This window comes from Bombyx mandarina, chromosome 07 (genome assembly GCF_030267445.1).
Source record: "Bombyx mandarina strain Sakado chromosome 07, ASM3026744v2".
Lineage (NCBI taxonomy): Eukaryota > Metazoa > Arthropoda > Insecta > Lepidoptera > Bombycidae > Bombyx > Bombyx mandarina.
The window spans coordinates 2880801-2894022 of record NC_143214.1 but is presented as its reverse complement, the minus strand read 5'-3'; positions in this window follow the sequence as shown (position 1 = coordinate 2894022).

The window sequence follows — 13222 nt, the reverse complement described above, 5'->3', positions numbered from 1 at the left end:
TCGAACACCGGTGCATCGCTTGATACGAATGCACCGGACGCCTTATCCGTTAGGCTACGACGACTTTGTGTTAAGTGGTTACTAGAGCCCATAGACATTTACAACGTAAGTGCGCCATCCACCTTGAGATATAAGTTCTAAGGTCTCAGTATAGTTACATCGGCTGCCCCACCCTTCAAACCAATACGCATTACTGCTTCATCGCAGAAATAGGCGGGGTGGTGGTACCTACCCGTGCGGACTCACAAGAGGTCCTACCACCAGTAATAAGTTAGGTTTTTTTTTATTTTTTTTTTTTTTATTGCCCTTGTAGGCAGACGAGCATACGGCATCCTGCCTACCGCTTAATACTCTCCACAAGCCTCGTTTGAAGAAGGACATGTCATAGCGCTCGGGAAACACCGTGGAGGGGAGCTCATTCCATAGCCGGATGGTACGTGGCAAAAAAGACCTCTGGAAACGCACTGTGGATGACCGCAGTGGCTCCAGGTAGTATGGATGAACTCTACTCCGGTGGCGGGCGGTGCGATGGTAAAAACGAGATGCCGGTATCATCTCGAACAATTCCTCAGAGCACTCCCCATGGAACATACGGTACAAAATACAGAGGGAACCGAAGTCCCTCCGCAGACCCAGAGGTTCCAAACGATCCGTGAGACCGGGATTATCGACAATCCGAACGGCCCTCCTCTGTATGGAGTCAAATGGAAGAAGCTGGTATTTGGGAGCCCCGGCCCAGAGATGGGAGCAGTACTCCACGCGAGGCCGGACTTGTGCTTTATAAAGCAAAAGCCTTTGTCCAGGCGTGAAGTACCGCTTCGCTCTGTTGAGGACTCCCAGCATTTTGGACGCCAACTTGGCTTTGCCTTCCAAATGACTCCGAAACTGGACATCGCTTGAAATGTCGACCCCAAGTATCCCAATACTCTCGGAAGGTTGCAGGGATACTCCTTGGAATTGCGGCGCCATGACAAAGGGGTCCTTCTTCGCAGTGAACGCGCAAACTTGTGTCTTTAACGGGTTGAATTGAACCAAGTTCAATTCACCCCATTTGGAGACTCGCCCCAGAGAGTTCTCCACTTCAGACACAAGTTTTGATCGTCTCTCTTGCACCACGCTCCGAGAGAGACTCTGATGGCCGATATATCGCGCATCCCCCGTGCTGTCATCCGCATAGCAATGCATGCCATCAATAGACAGCATGTCATTGATATACAGGATGAAAAGCGTGGGGGAGAGCACCGAACCTTGTGGAACGCCAGCGTTAATGGTCATGGTATCAGAACAGTCACCGTCTACAACGACCGTGATGCTCCGCCCATCCAAAAAGCTAGCGATCCACTTGCAGAGACCCTCGGGGATTCCGTAAGATGGTAGCTTCGACAGAAGTGCCCTATGCCAGACCCTGTCGAAGGCCTTCGCGATATCAAGGCTCACAGCAAGAGCCTCGCCCTTGCTCTCCAAGGCTTCAGCCCACTTGTGAGTAAGGTATACAAGAAGATCGCCAGCTGAGCGACCGTGACGGAAACCGTACTGTCGGTCACTGATCAGCTGGCGATCCTCCAGATACTTCAGGAGTTGTATATTAATTATTCGCTCCATCACCTTGGAAAGCAAGGAAGTTATCGCGATAGGCCTATAGCTCGATGGGTCCGACCGGTCACCCTTCTTGGGGATAGGGTGGACGTGGGCAGTCTTCCATGAAGACGGAACCCTGTTAGCGCAATAAGAGATGCGATACAAACGCGTTAGCGCAGGCGTCAGCTCAGGGGCGCACGTTTTCAGAACCACTGCAGGGATGCCGTCTGGCCCGCTCGACTTATGGACGTCCAGGAGTCGGAGTTCCCGCCTGACTGCACACTGTGTAAAGCAGATCTCCGGCAGGGAACTATCACACCGGAGGATGTTCGGTGGTGTGGCACCCCCGTCGTCCACAGTCGAGTTCGAGGCGAAGAGTTTGACCAGAAGGTCAGCCTTCTCTTTCGCACTATGGGCCAGACTGTCATCGGACTTGCGTAGTGGTGGGAGACTAGACCTGCAAAAGTTACCTTCTGCAGCTTTGGCGAGCGACCAAAAAGCACGGCTCTCAGAGGGATAGCTCTTCAGTCGCTCGCCAATTCTAGCAACGTGCTCCGATTTCGCCCTGGCAATAACCTTCTTGTAGGACCTGGAAGCGGCGTTATATTTCCGCCTTTCCTCTGAGATGTTAGGATCCCGACGTCTCCTAGCATCATCCCATGCCACGTATGCGGACCGCTTGAGGTGTGCAGCATCCCTGCTGGCATTGTTATACCAGGGTCTGCTGCGACCCCCAACGGGCACTTCAGAGGAGGGAATAAACAATTCCATCCCCTGGAGCACCACGTCTTTAAGACGGTCCGCACAGACGTCAGGATCAGCAGAGGAAAAGCAGAACCGCCCCCATGGGTAGGATGCGTAAAACTCACGCAATCCATCCCAATCTGCTGACAAATACTGCCAAACTCTTCGATACCTGGTCGTCGTTCGACGACTAGGACGAGAGAGTGGTGTGGCAGCACGGATAAGGCAGTGATCAGACGATCCAAGTGGAGCGTCGACCACCACACTGTATCCGGCTGGATCGGTGGTCAGCAGAAGGTCCAACAGAGAAGGCTCATGCCCCTCAATATCTGGGACACGGGTGGGCTGTGTCACCAGCTGGGAGAGGCCGTAGGCCAAGGCGAAATCGTAGGCAGCCCGACCCGGGAGGTCAGTGGTTCTGGACCCCAACCACTCTTGGTGATGAGCGTTAAAGTCTCCAAGAACCACCACCTCCGCAGATGGGTACTGCTCAAGCACGCGGTTAGTCCCCTCTTGCACATGCTCTATCAGAGCTGAACCTGCATCACTGCTGTGGGACCTGTACAGGCACGCGTAGACTCGGGTACAGCCCCCGTGATCTACGCGCAGCCACAAGAGGGACAGGTCCCGTTGTTCGAGGCTTCGTAGACGGCGACAACAGACATCAGCCCGGACGAATACACACACCCCGGCTTTACGCAGGAAGTTGTGCTCCAATACGTAGCCGGGGTATTCAAGGTACGAAGTATCATCCGGAGCAGATATCTGCGTCTCCGTCAGAAAAAGAAGGGCAGGCTGCGCCGTCTCAAGATGGTGGTGTACGGCGTCGAGGTTACTATGTAGACCCCTTACATTGCTGAAATCCACATTAAATGTGGAATGGGGAGTCGCCGACAAAACCCTTTTCCTTTTTCGAACTTTCATTTTTTTTATTTGGAGAGTGGGATTGGGCGGGGTAGGATGTTCGAGGCGAAATCGTGACAATACCTGAATAAAGCGCGGAGCACAGTACGTGCTCGACCACGGGTTGCGTGAGCGACTGACGCAGGGCATGGAAGGGCCCCCAGTCCACCCTGCGTGCGATCGCCGGGATCCACTCCGGTCTCCGACTCCGGCACGACGACCGCACGACAGGATTTTACACCGGTTGGCGGGACAGCTTCCCGGAGCGGAGTTTAGTAGTGACACCCGGGTTCAGGTCCCCAACTGACCGGCGGGCGGCGGCGAACACCGTTTCACTGGGTCTCCCTATACCCCCGTCAAACAATCACGTCCCGCGAGCTCACACGCACGTCTGCTCCGCATGTTCCAGGTATCGCCAAGATTCACCCCCAACAAGGAAGAGGAAAGGGAAGGAATAACACTGGCTCTCCAACCCACACGCCGGAACACAGCTAGGCTATTTGGCGGCGGACTCTAGTTGGAGGGTGGTCGCCAGCCAGTCGGACAAGTCCTACCACCGATTATGTATTCGGCTCCCGTTTTGCACCACCCAGGGGTCACTTGTAGGGAATCGCGGGTTAAACCTACGGAAGCGGGAAGCAATCAACCCCCTTAGGTAATATTATAGTGCCCACATGACGTCTACGACTACATTTTATAGTAGTTTTAATATTATTAGCTACGAGCTACAGCCTTCTACGATTACTGTAGCACCGCAGAGCTGTAGCAGTCGTAGTACTCGCTACGAAATGACGAAACCACATTTTTAAAATACACATTGACGATTGACTTCTACGATAACGGTACAAAATCATTTAATTAAAATAAAACCTGATAATTTTACAAGAGTTTTGTATTTTATGGTGATATATTCCTTTTGCCTATTCCTGCCGCGTAGCCATGATGCATACCGGTTCGAAAAATGGACCAGTCTAAAAAATAAAAAATTAAATGACATAATAGACTTCGAACACATGCACCAAATCGGACGTCATAATTCAAACTACATCTAATGTCTATGGTCTCCGGTTATTACTTATAACCAAATAAGCCGCCAATTAAGCCAACGAAGCAATAATAAAAAGAAAAAATTTTCAAAGTTGGCAGTTGCAAACACGAGTTTCATGCACTTACTCGCATAGAAATTAAAAAACGGCGGTTCTCAAATGAAAATACGTCTCTTAACTTCGAAAAAGGTAAATTAAAATTCATCATCAAAAGATTACCTTGAGTCTCGTCTCTTTTGATATCTTTGGAAGGCCGAGGCGTACGAATGATCATTTGGCGACAAAAGATATTCCCCGAGGAAGGAAGGCTTTCAGTTTTGTATGTAATTGTTTATGCGGGCGGTGCGCTTCAAACACAGCTGTAGGGTGACGATGCTTCAGTGCACCTCAAGATTTTTTAAAGTTTTTTTTTAAAAACATAACAGGAGCACGCATTCTTAAATCGGGTCCATCTATTCGTTTCGGGTAATCTCAATAACTGCGGATTCGGTGTCAATGAGATATGAATATAATTTTTGGTTACTTTTGAACCCGGAATTCCGATAGGATTCCCGGGCTTAGAACTGTGAAATGATATTTAAACTGAAATTATGAGTTTCGTCCGTAACGCAGTCTTTATAGCGAGGCACATCTATTGTTAATATCATTTACATGATAAGTGCGCTTGTCAACTGAAGAAAAAAAGATTTAATGTGATTCATCTGTTTTTGATCCAGCGCTTCTCAATCCAAAACCGCACAGTTTTACATTGCGTCTTATTGGATTATGAATCTTAATCGACACTGAAGATATTTAATCTTCAAGTATCACAGGATATAAAACATAGGAAATGTATTGTACGTTTATTTTCCCTATCTAATCGTTGATAGCCTAAGGGGATATACTAACTTCACGCATGCTGGTAGATAAGCTCATGGGCTCAACTTTAAAGAATTGCTAAAATTAGCCCTAGCAAGAGCAGTGCTTCGCTGAATCTACTACCGGGTCGGAATCGCGACCCACTGATAAGATCCAATGAGAAACTCAGTGGGTTGTGTCTATTTTATGACAAGCATTATGGTCACCACAATGTCACTCCATTGATCACGCCGCCAAAGACAAGCCGCCCGAGAAAAGGCATCCGGCGGCGACTGCTTCCGCTCGCACGCACCTTTAATGAACTAAAAACACAATAACAAGTTTCTTTTACAATGCGATAGAGAAACGAGGCGTTTTGAAAAAATAAAACCTTCATATGTAATGAGCTCTCCTCCAAGGTGTTTCCCGAGCGCTATGACATGTCCTCCTTATTCAAACGAGGCTTGTGGAGAGTATTAAACGGTAGGCAGCGGCTTGGCTCTGCCCCTGGAATTGCTGAAGTCCATGGGCGACGGTAACCACTCACCATCAGGTGGGCCGTAGGCTCGTCTGCCTACAAGGGCAATAAAAAAAAAAATGTACTAAGTATTTGAACAAAATGGGAGTTAAATTAAAACACACACGAAAAACTAAGGTACCTAAATGCTCAAAAATAAAAGTCGCGTTAAAATTATAATCGGAAAGGACCATTACTTCACGTCTAAAGTACAATCATAATCTTTCGTTCTTTATTACACGGAAATAAGAGCGAAAATGATCCGGGCTATTCCTTGATCATGTTTTTGTTTTATTGTTTGAAGAAGACAAATGGGTGTATGAGCGAATATTTTATAAGGAATATGACGTTTTCAGAAATGTTTTCATAGTACTTTTTCCTACTTACTTCATTATGCATGTATTTTTCGTATCAAACATTCGCGTTTGATGGAAAATATGGATTTGAATAATGGACTATTGTTTTTTTGTGGAATCAAGTAAACGTTCTAAATATACCGTCGCATAGCTGGCTAGATGGTGCGATGACCTCCGCACGATGGCCGGCAAGAAGTGGATGAGGAGAGCTGCAGACCGGGCTCAGTGGTGTAGATTGGGAGAGGCCTATGTCCAGCAGTGGACGACTATGGGCTGTTGATGATGATAATGATGATGATAGCTGTTGATGTCACAATAGTAAGACTCCTTTCACACATTATATCCTATGGAGAGCTATCAAAATCAAGCTGATCAGTCAGATCAGATCTAGCTATTTGCTGTCCGTAATTTAGCTCTTACAGCTTTAAACAGATTTTTTAGTAAGCGCTCGCTCAATAAGGCAAAAACATTTTTGTTCCAATTCTAGTTATATTAATAGGTATTAAAATGAAAATAATTTTTTGATAATTTTTATAATATAGCTTAAATAGTAAAACCCGGTGCAAGATTAAAATAAGCCCTACCAGTAAAAGTTCTCGATCCCTCCAGCAGAATTTCAGTGAAAGTTTACGCAAGCTGTGATGTTACAATATTTTTAAAGATGAGAAGAAAATAACCACAAACAATTTAAGCAACCCAGATAATTTGAAACTTCTTAGATGTTTCCATGTTAACGCATCGCCGCATTCTTGACAAGCCGGAGAAAAATCATTTTAAGGGTTAATTTCATTTCGAACAACAAGTCCTTATGTTTTATGGAACACGATTCAATTTCCAATAGTATCTGCTATATTAATATATCTTCTAAAGCTTCATGCTTTGACAATAAATGTTTGATGATTTCGAACTCTATCTTTAAGCAATAAGGTATGTTTCACTCAAATAGACTATAAGAAATGATATGGCTTATCGTTTTTGTGGGAAGTTCAGATAAAAGAAATTTTATTTGGATTTGTAAAGGGTTTACCTTGTTAAATGCTTATTGAAATCGACTACTACAAAAACGTTCATTTCAAGTTTGGTAAATTCACATTGATCAAATCGAAGTCAATGTCATTAAAAGTATTTTTTTAAAATACCATTTTTAAGATAATTGCTTTTTTTTTTATATCTCAGTAAATCAAATCAAATCAAATCAAAAAAAAATTATTCAACATAAATGAAAGTACATACTTGTTGAACGTCAAAAGAACTACCGCCAAATAGTTAGTCTTATGTACTTAGATTAAAATCATAGAGTAGTTTGTGAACTATTCCTATAATATAACACAAATACTGATATTTTACTATTATTAGGGGTACGGCGTGTCGGGAATCCGATCAGATAGTACCTATTTTTTTTCTTTCTTTTTTTATTCCAGCTCATTTTTCGCTAAATAATTAGTTTTCAATTTAAAGGATGGGGCATTCATTATAGACTATAGTTTTAGTGGTAGTAGTATGTTTAGTAGTACATGTTAACTTAACGTCCGAACAGCTCAATGATTTATTTGTGCAACCTCATATTTATGGTCTCCAGTAGCCGCTTAGCATCAGATGAGCTTTGGATTCGATCTATCTAATTCCAAAAAAAACTAGTAAGCTCGATGTAAGCCTAAACGTTGACGTTTATAAGTTTGTGCTTTCATTGCATTGATATTGTGATAAATATCAAGCGTTGACATCTTTGCCAATCGCCTAGAATGATAAAAACAACTTCAATGCAGCTTTAGAAATCATAGCAGCTCTTTAAAGAAAATCATTTTTTTATTGCAATCTAATCAGACGTGTAACAGTTCGGTCTCAGGTGTTTCATTTTGTTCGCAGGAAATTGCCAACAGTGGTAATGAGACGAGAAGTGAGTTTGTAGAAACAACTGCTGTGTATATTCTAAAATATTTTTCAAATATTATTTTTTGAAATTGTCGGTAAGTTTTTTGATAACGCATTGTTCTCGATAGATAGCTTAGTTTTCAGAAGTCAGTGGCTAATTTAGGTGTTTTTGTTTTTGTTTTTGAGAAATCACCAGCCACCAGTAACTTTAGGCAAGGAGGTCTTTCCAGTTTTACCAGGGGTAGGTGGGCGAGTGAGATAAATGTCTTAAATATATGTATATGTGCAGTCCGTAACAATGCATGATTAATATTTGTATTAGTATTGGGATTTGGAATGATTTCGTGCAACAAATAAAAAAATTAAAACTACTGTACCTGTACCACTATTGTACCTGATATTATTATAAAGAAATCGAAGGTTACATTTTGAAAGAATGCATTAGTCTTCATTCTAACGCAATTGGGATCCATAATTGAGGTCTCACGGAGTATCTATAAATACTAGGCCAAAAACTTCATTCTGTACATGTCATTTCAAAACAAAAACTTATAAATTACCTTAAGAATAATAGTTATAAATACTGAACACATAAATTACGTTGGCGCTCTTACTCTGAACCAATTCGTTGAACTGTAAACCCCTTACGTCATTTATCATTTATTTATGTATATTTTTATGATTTTCCTCGTATTACCGACTCAATAAATTCAAATTAACACATCATTAGCGGTTACTCTCTGCGTGAAAATCGAACCTTTGGTACGTTAATTAAACAGATTAAACCGGCCTCCGCATGACCTGTTTCAACCGAGGGGATATTTCTAACCCCACGGATACCATGCGTTCGAACGGCTTAGAAGAATAATGTTAATTATTTCCAGATATACTCATCGAATTAATTGGATGGTGAAATTGACGTGGAATATAATCGGATGTTTTTTTTATCTCATATATATTTACTTATTGGTTTCTATTGTACGGACTTTTTTTATTGCCCGTGTAGGCAGACGCGTACGGCTCACCTGATGGTGAGTGGTTACCGTCGTCCATGGACATCAGCAATGCCAGAGGCAGAGCCAAGCCGCTGCCCATCGTTTTATAAATGTTGGTGAATTTTTATTGCACTAGTTGAGTAGATCAGTCCACGGTGAACGAAATCATGGCCCACTCGATGTTAAAAGGTCGCCGGAGCCCACAGACATCACTACTTGAATTCCGTCAAACCTTGATACATGACATACAGCCTATACACAAGTAAGGGCCGTTCAACCCTTAGAACCGGAATAAAATTAAATGATGCTATTAATAGTACGCGTTCCAACAATAACACAAATTTAAAATATTTTGGCGGATGTCAATTTTAGTAGTCCCAAATTCACTATACTCCTAGAATGGTAATAAATTCTTAATTACCAAACAGAATTTAATCGCCACACTCTGTTTTTATTTTATTAAGGATATCCGTTTTACTTAAAATAAAAGTTTGTGATGTTTTCGTATGTAAATCGCATCCGATATCTTAAGTCTTGGAGCTACGTGACAGAATCGCGTACGGTGATAAGAAAAGCCATTAGTTTGTCTGCATTTTACAGTGTAAGCCAAAAAAAGTGTTCCACTAACAAAAAACTGAATCTAAATTTTTGGATTTTTGTTTAGTTCATCGATTTAAAGATCTCACTGGTCATCATTCGTACTGTGAGGCTACACAGACCAGTATTGTGCTTAGTGTTTCTGCAAATAAAACTAAAAGCTTGAAATTTTCGGAAGTTGAACCAATGCAAGTCATCCCGTGCCAAAAAACATCATCTCGTGCCAATACCATTGTGATTTCATTCTGATTTTTGGCCTCAAGATTCATCTCAAGAACCAAAGAGATCACAACGTCAATTTTGGTAATACAGTTATCCACCTTCAGACTTAAGTGTGGAAATGTTTGGCGGCCAAAATAGGAAGATGGTGAAATTCCATGCACCCCATAGGAGTCCTACGGCTACAATGGCTAGCTTCTATCACATCTATTTTTATTATTTATTGCTTAGGTAAGTGAATTAGCTCACGGCCCACCTGATGTTAAGTGGTTGCCGGAGCCCATAGACACTTACAACGAAAAATGCCGCCACCTACCTTGAGATATGAGTTCTAAGGTCTCGCACTTTTAACAGTTCAACGGCGGCCCCCTTCAAACCGCATTACTGCTTCAAGGTACCACCTACCAGTGCCGACTCACAAGACGTCCTATCACCAGTAAAAACAACTATTTAGAGTATTGATTCGACAGCCTTTTTTTTCTTTTTTCCTACCTAAGCTGATAGCCTTGAGAGGCTATTTCAGCGTAACCTTAACTAGTAGGTGAGCTCACGGGGCTCAAACCGGAGTGATGCTAATCGGAAGGATCCGTAATGGCGGCCTTTAAAACTCGCAAATCAGTTTTGTACAACAAAAATATGCATTTGTCGTATTATTAGTATGAAGAGTTCTCGTATATTCCACAATGGATACAATAACAAAATTTGACTAGCGCAAGGGCGCCTTGAGCTCGCCTGAGCGGACATGACAAATTACCTGTCTCCAACCCTTGCAGGTAATGTTAGATTTATTACCCGCAAATGCGAAACCGGTTTTGATTTCGTAAGCGGTTTTTTTTTTTTTTTTGAAAAATAATAACAATGCACCGATGTTTGTATTAAGATTTTGTATGGAACTCGAGTTTGATAGCGTTACGATGTATTGCTCATAAATATGTCACGTTAGGTTGCGTCTGTAAGCGTGGGTTATTTGTTCTCTAAGCATCTCTATCTATCGCGGATATTATCCGTAAAATTAACATATTTTTTCAAACATGAATTTCAGTGTGAAAAAATAAAATACTACTGTGGTTTTTCTATTAAAAATGAAAACCTAAAGCTTATGATATGACCTGGTCGTATCTTAAAACGCTCTGTATCGGCGTATAGCATCTTTAAATAATAATTTGTAATAATTAAAAAAATGATAAATAATTAATTGTATTTTGGACGGACAAACGCTCCGAATTTGTATATAAGTATACTGAATGTGAGTGAACTAGCTTGTCCACAATTCAAAGATACATATTTACATCTAGGTTTTTATTTTATTTTATTGCTTAGATGGCTGGATGATCTCACGGCCCACCTGATGTTAAGTGGTTACCGGAGCCCATAGACATCCACAACCTAAATGCCACCTCCCACCTTGAGACATGAGTTGTAAGGTCTCACTTTGAGATATAAGTTCTAAGTCAGTATAGTTACAACGGCTGCCCCGCCCTTCAAACTGAAACGCATTACTGCTTCACGGCAGAAATAGGCAGGGCGGTGGTACTTACCCGTGCGGGTTTTTGATTTTTATTACACGATGTTATTCCTTCACCGTGGAAGTCAATCGTGAACATTTGTTAAGTACCTACGTATTTAATTTCAAAAATTGGTACCCGCCAGCTAGATTCGAAAACCGATGCATCGCAAGATACGAATGCAACGGACGTCTTATCCTTTACGCCACGACGACTTCTAATCTATACGGTGAAATTTCTGTCATTGTTTCTTGGTGGAACTCGATGTGTCGGAACAGCTCTAATTCACAGTACTGTGTTTCCTGGTCTAGAACAAAAATAAAAACTTATATACAATACCAGAGCACGGGTAACTACGAAAAAAAGAAAGGAACCTACGTATTAAATACAATAAAAGTCGAAAAAAGCAAACAATGAAATGTAATAATCATTTAGTGTTTCCAAACCAAAAAAGCATCTCGGTATTATTAAGTTACGAAAAATCCATTTCTGAATCGCATTATATCTCCCTTTCACTTCGATTTACTTGAAATAGTCCGGTTTGCCCATGATCGAGGGAAGAGAAATTACTATGGATAAATTCTCACATAGATTGCGTTAACATAAATTATGGTTTTTGTGGGTGTTACTTACTTGAAGACCATCTATTTCTGAATTAACCAACATCTGTATAACATATAAATAATAATATGTTGATCTATGCTTATTTAAAAAAATTAGCATTATCGAGATAATTATACAAAAAATAGGTGTATTATATAAGATTTATATTTATGTTTTATTTACATATTGCTATTTTTAACTATGACGTAATAACAATGGTTAAATTTGCGTCAAGTTTACTATTGCAATACGCATTATGGGGCATATGGGTAGAGTCTGTCTGTATATCTCGTAAAACTACATATTTTTGTAAATAAAATGTACACTTTCTGAAATAAAATAAAATGAAATAGTACTTACTATACATATGTGATATAATTATATTAATTACAGGACGAAACTACAAATGTATGTAACTATACTTGAGACCTTAGAACTTACATCTCCAGGTGGGTGACGTATTTACGTTGCGGATGTCTATGGGCTCCAGTAACCATTTATCACCAGGTGGGCCGTGAGCTCGTCCACTTATCTAAGCAATAAAAAAAACCCATGTGGTTTGCCTATGAACACTTTATTTTTTGTCTATTGACTATGTATTTATTGTTTTTTGTCTGCAGCAACAGCAATATTGACAGCAACTTTAAGCGCGTCTGGTACCGTCGCGTTTTTGCTCTAAAATGGACCGCCTCGCCTCAATAAGATCTGAAACGTCTCTCAACCCTCTACCTCAGCTTCAAGCTGATTCAAGCAGAGGCTGGTTGGCCTGAAGTTGCTCAAATGGATACAGACTTTTACGGTTCAATACCCTACTTAATTGGTGTTAGCAGGATATGACCTGACCTGACTAAAAAAAGGAATTTTATTTACGATCATTTTAATTATATTTTTCTCAGAGCTTCGTAGACACGATAATCACAGGTTTACTACTTACAAAAAGAATTTCCTCGGTAGCCGATGTGAATTGGCGCCAGCTGCCCCACAATAATTCTTTCTTCTTCACTGCCGATAGAGATGAGTACTCGGCGAGGGCACTAGATGTCCACTTATTACGGGATAAATACAGGTGGTTCATTTTGCATTGTTTATAATAAAAAGAGCTCCAAATCAAACAAAGGCTTTCGTCGATTGTGCAATTGCGAATCCTTAATATGTTTGGACATATCATTCGTAATGAAAGCTCATTGGAACGTTTAGTGGTTCAAGGAAGAGTAGACGGTCAACGCTCTCGCGGCCGATCATCCGCAAGGTGGACAGACTTGATTAAGTCATCTACTAAGTGTTCCCTTACTGAATCGTGTACATTTACCGCCACAAATAGGCGTCTCAAAAGGCGCATCCAAGCATTAAGACATACATAGCCACGACCACTCCGCCAGGAGTGTACGACTGAGAAGAAGAAGAATAATAAATAAAGAATAGTTTAAAAAACTTTTTTTTTTTTTTTGGT